This window comes from Podarcis melisellensis, assembly GCF_964234715.1.
Source record: "Podarcis melisellensis genome assembly, chromosome: 1".
NCBI lineage: Eukaryota > Metazoa > Chordata > Lepidosauria > Squamata > Lacertidae > Podarcis > Podarcis melisellensis.
The window spans coordinates 72,955,315-72,963,499 of NC_138528.1; positions in this window are offsets into that span (position 1 = coordinate 72,955,315).

Sequence of the window (8,185 nt, forward strand, 5' to 3'; positions counted from 1 at the left end):
TCCTCTGTTTTTAGTGGGGTGACCAGCCAAGAGAACTGGATTAGAAGCTGGGACTTGTATCCAATATAGTAACCATCTGGCCAATACAAGGATTTATGTTTGTACAATGGAACTTTCTCAACACTCCTCCTTTTAGCACTCACCCCATACCCTTCTTAAATCTGCTCCAAGATGTGTGTGAGGAGCTTATAAACACAACTCCTTTTTGTGAACCACCCTGAGACCTCCGGATATAGGGTGATATATAAATTCAATAAATTGCAGTCTCTTGGACTGCAAGAAGATTGAAATTATCCATTCTTAAGAAAATCAGCCCTGAGTGCTCACTGGAAGGACAAATCCTGAAGCTCCAATACTTTGGCCACCTCATGAGAAGAGAAGAGAAGAGAAGACCCCATGGGAAAGACCCTGATGTAGGGAAAAATTGAGGGCACAAGGAGAAGGGGACAACAGAGGAAGAGATGGTTGGATAGTGTTCTCGAAGCTACCAGCATGAGTTTGACCAAACTGCGGGAGGCAGTGGAAGACAGAAGTGCCTGGCGTGCTCTGGTCTATGGGGTCACGAAGAGTCAGACACGACTAAACGATGAAACAACAACAACATAAATTCAATAAATAACAACAACAACTCCTAGTGGAGGATTTGTAGTGCCCTGGATTTGCACAAAGTCAATGCAGGGGTGAGTAAAAGAGAAGACAGGTTGCACATCAGCTGTGGCTGTGGAATGGAAACAAGAAGGAAGGAACGCTGAGAAGGTGAAAGTGGTGGTTTAAAAGCAACTGCAGAGATCCTTCACACAATGTAGTTTACTCCTAGCACCATGTGTTGTCTTCAACAGGAAGTTCCAGATTCAGCACAGTAGTTTGGAACATATATTTTATTACAAGCACCACACCCATACATGAACAACATCCATCAACTGAACTTAACCTTCTCTAACTGAACAAAGAAACTGACAGGCTTGCTCATAAGAATCTATTCATCTTGGAAAGACAGTACCATATATCATCCCAGGGTGGGTGTGCAAAGGGAGCTGCAGAATAGGAGAGAGGAGAAGGCATGGAAATGGGGATGGTCAGCATACAAGGGAGAGAGCTGAGATAAGAAAAGAGGAAGGAATAATAATAATAATATTTTTAAAATTTATTTATACCCCGTCCATCTGGCTGGGTTTCCCCAGCCACTCTGGGTGGCTTACAGCATATCTAAAAACATTTAAAACATCAGGCATTAAAAACCTCTTGATACAGGGCTGCCTTCAGATGTCTTATAAAAATTGTGTAAAAGGAAAAGGGATGGAGCAAGAAGGTGAAAATGGGTGCAAAGGGAGGCTGCAAAAAAGAAGGAAGGGGGTGGCATGGGGATGGGGCAAAAATGAAAGCAGGGGTATGAAATCAAGAGTAGAATAGGAGGGGATGGTGGCTTCGTAATTGGGCAGAAGTTGAAAAGGGTGCTGCAGTCTGTGGGAGGAGGAAGATGCAGGAAGTTTTGTCCTCTTTCCCTGACCTTTGCTTGTTTCATAGGTGTTTGGAAAACATTCAAAACCCTGTCAGTAGTTTCTGTGTGTACTGTAGTAAAAGTACTACCATTTTAACTGGGGACTTGGAAAAGTTAGCCAAGTGTCAGGGAAATGATCATTATAAAGTGAAATTATGGACAAGGTTTCTCAACAACTATTGGACTCATTCTGAGAATAAGAGCAAACAAAGGCAAAAATGTGCAGGGAGTGTGTAAGGCATTATTTGTGACCTCCAGAAGACAGTGTTCTGGCTTCTGAGGCATGGTTAGAACACTGCGCTCCAAGACAGAAAAGCATCTGCCAGAGAAAGTTCTGGCTTCTAAAATCTGCAGCTTGCAGGCAGAGATTTGGCTGGTTATTCTGAACGAATAGGGGCTTTACCAGTGCTGTTTTCTGTGGTTACTCAAGAGTACGCAGTACCGGCACCTTTTATTTTTTCAAATGTTATAAGTGTGGCACTTACTGTAACAACTTCATGGTGAGTATTGGCACCTTTTTCTTTTAAAAAGCACTGGGCTTTGTTCAGCGGTAGCTTCCCGCTTGAGGAAAGCATTTCTGCTCTTTTGCAAGGGAAGACACCCAGTTTTCACTGATTGCTCGCTACTTATAGCAGTCCTACAGAGCATATCCCATACTATTGGAGCAGGGATCTAGTCAAGGGGTCAGCAACCTTTTTCAGCTGTGGGCCAGTCCACCATCCTATGAACGAATTCCTATGCCCACAAATAACCCAGAGATGCATTTTAAATAAAAGGACACATTCTACTCATGTAAAAACACACTGATTCCCAGCCCGTCCATGGGCCAGATTGAGAAGGCGATTGGGCCTTAGGTTGCCTACCCTGATCTAGTCCTTAAGGGCAGCTTTTCGGGAAACACAGGAGGACTGCAGCAGTTAGAGGGATTGGTGAAAACCAAGTGCTCAATCTTGCACAAGTGGAAGTGCTTTTCACTAGCATTAACCCCTCACCGTGTCTCAGTTCCTCCTACTCCTAGCACTCAATTCTCCCCAACATCCTTGCAGCATAGAATTGCACTTCACTTATTCTTAGGGTCTATGTGAGAGGCACCCAGTTTCACCACCCAGAGCCAGCCCTTCCATTAGCCAGTAGGGCTGATGGCCTGCTTTAGACAGAAGTTTCTTAAAGACGGCTAAAATGCAACAAATCCAAATTTACTGTGTCTGAAATTTTACACAGACATTATCTAAAATCACTTCTCCGTAAACACAGTGGCATTTATTTCTCATAACACTTGCATAGGGTTGGGCTGCAACTTTAGGATTATAACAGGGAGATGCTCACCAAATGGTAGGAATATTTAAGCAGGAACATAAGAGGAGCATGCTGAATCAGATCAGCAGCTATCCCTGATCCTATACTTAGTTGCTACTGTTATTTAGCTACCCAACATGATCCTAAGATAAATTTTCTGGTTAGTCACCACAAGTTGAGACCCTCATAAATTTGTATGTGAACTTAGCAGAAGGGTTTAAACCCAAATTTGCACCAGTTTACACTTGGTACTGATTCTCATTTGCCTTGTTGTCCCCCATTTATCCAGTTTGGACAGATCCTTTCAGAGCTCTTCAGAATTTGCTTGTGTCTTCAGTATCCCAAATAATTTGGCTTCATCGTCAAACTTGTCCATTTCGCTGCCCATCCCATCTTCAGCACAGCTCACCTTGCCATTGTGAGCAAATAGGAGAGAACACAAAGAAAGGTAATTGGTCTACTGTTGTCATGATGGCTAGCCCTTTATCCTGCACTGAGACAGATTTAAAATCAACTTCCTCTTTCCAATACAGTGGTACTTCTAGCGACGAACTTAATTCTTTCCGGAGGTCCGTTCTTAACCTGAAACTGTTCTCAACTAGAGGCATGCTTTCATTAATGGGGCCTCTTGCTGCCGCTGCACTGCCGGCACACGATTTCCATTCTCATCCTGGGGCAAAGTTCTCAACACTCTTCCAGGTTAGCAGAGTTTGTAACCTGAAGCGTTTGTAACCTGAGGCGTTTATAACTCGAGGTACCAATGTACTGAAATTGGCTTCCATGCTATATTAAAGTTTAATAAGAATTTGTTACATGTTGTAAAATTGCTGGCATGGAATGCTCCTTTGGAAAGAACTGTATTCAACGGCAACGCCAAATTGAAAATCTGCCCTATTATTCCATTCACGATTTTGCATGACGGGGGGGGGGGGAGGCAAAAGAGCTGCATCTTTGGACTCTGCGTGGAAGACAGAGAAGGGAAGAGGTGTTGATTAATGTGAAAAGCATGAATGGACAGAAGAGCATAGCTGTCAACGTTTCCCCTTTTAAAAGGGAAATTCCCTTATTCCGAATAGGATTCCTCTCAAGAAAAGGGAAACTTTGACAGCTATGCAGAAGAGTCCACAAAAGGGGATACTGGAGGATTAAATCCATGACAAATGTGTAGGATGACTGGACAGGTGCTTGTGAAGAGGCAGCAGAGGAGGCCAAAGAGATGAATGCCGAACAGATAAACTTGCTGCATCAGTTTATACCAATCCATCCAAATTCCTTGACCTCCGGAGGGAAGCAAACTTGTGGATTTGTCCCTGCACTTATGTCCCTGCACTGCCTTTACAAATGAGGCAAAGTGAGTGACTGCAGTCCACCAATAAACATGCAGACTGTTTCTGTTTTATACTTACTTTATTCTAATAGTATGATCCATCTATTTTCAATTAGAAGCAGGTGCTGCTGAGTTAAATGGGACTTTAGATTAACTATACTGTACACAGTTTTGCAGTCTAAGAGTCCAAATAATTGAAAAAATCTCTGCTGAGAGATCGCTGCAGTCCAATCACTGCAGTGCAATCTACACTTTTATTTTATTGTTGTTAAGATGACACTATTCATGTCTTACACCTGTTACTGCCCTGTCAACCATTAGGCTGAGGAGGACTCATAACACTGCCTATCACCAACAATGAGAGACATTATTGCCGGCAAGCTAGATTATACACGTGATGATGCAATTCTAGTTCCTTGTTTGTAGTCCACATTTCTGAAACCTCACCCTCTTGGATCTACACTATTAATTTTTTATCCTCTAGAAATTCTCACCATTGCTACAGATGCACTCCTGATTCACTGGATGTGAGGAAGGAGGCTGGCAATGACAGATTTAATAGTTTCGGAGATCAAGGGTGAGCTCGCTCCAGGGCATGGGCCAAGAAATTCCCAGAAAACTCCAGTTTGGCAGAAAGATGTTGTCCAAGACTAGTGCCCTGACAGCATGCCAAGGTAATAAGTTTCACCCATGGGAGGTGAAGGGATCAGGAACAGGCAGTCCAAATGCCAGTTAGGGTGGAGTGAAGAAAGAAGAGCAAAGTGGCCCTCTATTATTTTATCATTCTGCTGTTTTCTTATGAATTATGTTTTTTCACTGTGAATTTAACCCACTTTAGGATTACTCTTAGTAACACAGAGTGGGTAAGAAATGATCTAAAGTGAAAACAAAGCAAAACATGCTTAAGGTGCAATGGTGAGAAAAATGCAAGGCAGCCATTCATCACTTTGACAAGTGAAGACACTGCCCCATGAACTTTAATTGAGGGAGATGTCAAAAGAAGGGGCCCAACCTTGGAACATCCAGGGACATGTTTGGGAAAAATGGGAAACATATTATCAAGTTGCAGCAGAGTGCCATGCAGGGCGGCTCAGGAAAGACAAAATGCAGTCACCTGCGTAATACTGTATTGTGCCAACCCTCCTTTCCATGTGTTCTGAATATATGGAGGCGTGGGACCAAGTGAGCTGCCCCCTCCACACCTGACTTCTTGCATTATGTGGGGAAATCTGAAGGAGACTGGTCAAGAGATTCAGTGGAATATGCTTACAATTCTTCTCATGATCAGAAACCATGACTGTATAGGATTCTCTGTTGCAGGGAGGGTTGTAAGCATGTTTGGCCAAGAATACTTTGAGTGGAAACCACTGGGTGGCAGAGGAAATGGATACACTCAGTGGCCCCATGCCCTGACCATAGATATACATTCAAAATGCTTAAGGAAGATTATTATTGCCCCAACTTTCCATCTTTTACCTGTGATGAAGCTGGCAATGGGTTGTGGTGAAATCTGTCCTCCAAAAATCTCTAACAAAAATTCTTCCTTTACAAGAGAGACTTCCATTTTTTTCCTGCTTCATTCGAAGTCCCCTTAAGCATTTCTTTATAAATTTTAGTGCATATGTGGGGTTGAACTCACCTTAGTATTGCAAGGTGGCCAAGGTAGGGTGCACCCATGCTTCTTTCCAGGAAACTTTAGCTTACACACATTGAATTACTAGAAGTTTAGTAGGTAAAAATAGGGGAAAGGACCTCTGGATGGTTAAGTCCAGTCAAAGGCAACTGTGGGGTTGTGGTGCTCATCTCGCTTTCAGGCCGAGGGAGCCAGCATTTGTCCACAGACAGCTTTCTGGGTCATGTGGCTAGCATGACTAAACCACTTCTGGTGCAACGAGACACTGTGATGGAAACCAGGACGCACAGAAATGCCGTTTACCTTCCCGCAGCAGCGGTACCTATTTATCTACTTTCATTGGCGTGCTTTCAAACTGCTAGGTTGGCAGGAGCTGGGACAGAGCAACAGGAGCTCACCCATCGCAGGGATTTGAACTGCTGACCTTCTGATCAGCAAGCCCAAGAGGCTCAGTGGTTTAGACCACAGTGCCACCTGCGTCTAGAAGTTCAGTATACCTAATGTTGCTAGTGTAGATGGTGGCTAATGTCCATTTTTGTTTTTTATAACATTTATAATCCCGCCTTTCAGTTTCATCAATATTCAAGGTAGCTCATGAGACAACTAAAATCAGTATTAAAGTAAACCCAAATTAAATTAAAGCCAAGTTAAATATAAAATACAACACCTTACCTCCCACCTGTTCCACAGGGTTCTCCAATCTGGGGCAGATTTTTCAGTGAGGGGTTTGGGCAGATGTAAAGGAGAGGGGGATTTGGTGAAAACCACTCCCTCCCTATTCCACTGATGGAAGGAACTGCTGGATCAAAAATGCCTTCCTTCACCAGAGTGGCACAACCGGATACATTTTTTTTCAATCAAAATTTTCTCTATAGACTTTATGGACTGTTGTTTCCTTTGAGTATCACACCTTTTTAAAGGAAAGCATTCCTAATGTATGAGTTCTAAACGAACAGGTTTTCAAATGTTTTAAGCTTCTGAAGAAATAAAGAAAACATAATGGTTATGTACTCAAGGTTTACAGAACAAGTCTGACTTGGGGGAGGCAAGACAAAAGGCTTTGAAGACAAGAGAAAGAGAGCCAAACTTGTGCCTAGAGCCTTTCTTAACAAATAGTTTTTGTGTTGCTGAGTTTCCTCCTCCACCACAGTATGTTTACTTAGTTATGCAGTAATTGGTATTGGCTCCCATGCAAAGGTATTTCAGAAAAGGCCACTTGAGAAGTTACCAGATCTCCAGAAAAAATGTGCTTTGGGATTATTGGCAATACGAATAATGACATTTATTCTGAAGTAATTCCAGTGGAAGTTACTCCGGACTAACTGTTCTTAGGACTACACCTTAATTTTAAGTGAGCCAAATTAGAAATATTCTATACTGTGGTACCTCGGGTTAAGTGCTCTGATGGTGTTTCATGCCTCGCAGGGGGTTGGACTCGATGGCCCTTGTGGTCTCTTCCAACTCTATGATTCTATGATTCTAAGTACTTAATTCATTCCGGAGGTCCGTTCTTAACCTGGAACTGTTCTTAACCAGAAGCACCACTTTAGCTAATGGGGCCTCCTGCTGCCGCCGCGTCGCTGAAGCACAATTTCTGTTCTCATCCTGAAGCAAAGTTCTTAACCTGATGCACTATTTCTGGGTTAGCGGAGTCTGTAACCTGAAGCGTATGTAACCTGAGGTACCACTGTATGTGTTGATGTGAAACCCAAATCCTTTTGATTTCTGTGGATCACAGATAGGGGTGTATGGCTTTGAATTTTGGTCATCCCTAATAATCCACTTTTAACATTGTGGTATGTCAAAGAATGGAGGCAAAGCTGTCCAGAGGTGTATTGTTTGCCAGTCGACACCCTTCTGAAACAAACAAACAAAAACCGCAGAGTGTCTTTTTATAGCCTAAGCATTCATAGACTATGGTTGTAAGGAGAGGCAGGAATAGAATTTAATGGATTCGGAGGGAAATGCATTATACCTTATGCCAGGTGGCATCATGAGCTGTGGTAGGGTAGCAGAAGACATTTCAGGAAGACAGATTATTTTGATCCAGCCTGATTTGGATACAGGCCTGGCCGCGGGACTGAGTCTCTAGTGGTTGCCCTGGTGGATGGGGCAGGGGGAAACACAACCTTGCGCTTGCTTATTGATTTTCCCCGCATGACATAAATAGCACAACATTTAATTCCTTCCTCCACACAAGCAGAAGGCCATTGTTCCGAGGATTCCTACGACTGAAAGTAGATCAGGCAGCCGAAACCAGATCAGGCACCGGGAAACAAATTGTATGTGACATCTTATGTCTGTAGTGTAGGTAATTCAGGTGATTGCTAATATACAGTGTACGCTAGAGGCTGCACTGCAGGAATTTTTATTTCTTCATTGCTATTGTACACCAAGAGAACACTATCACTTCCTGAAAACACATACACTA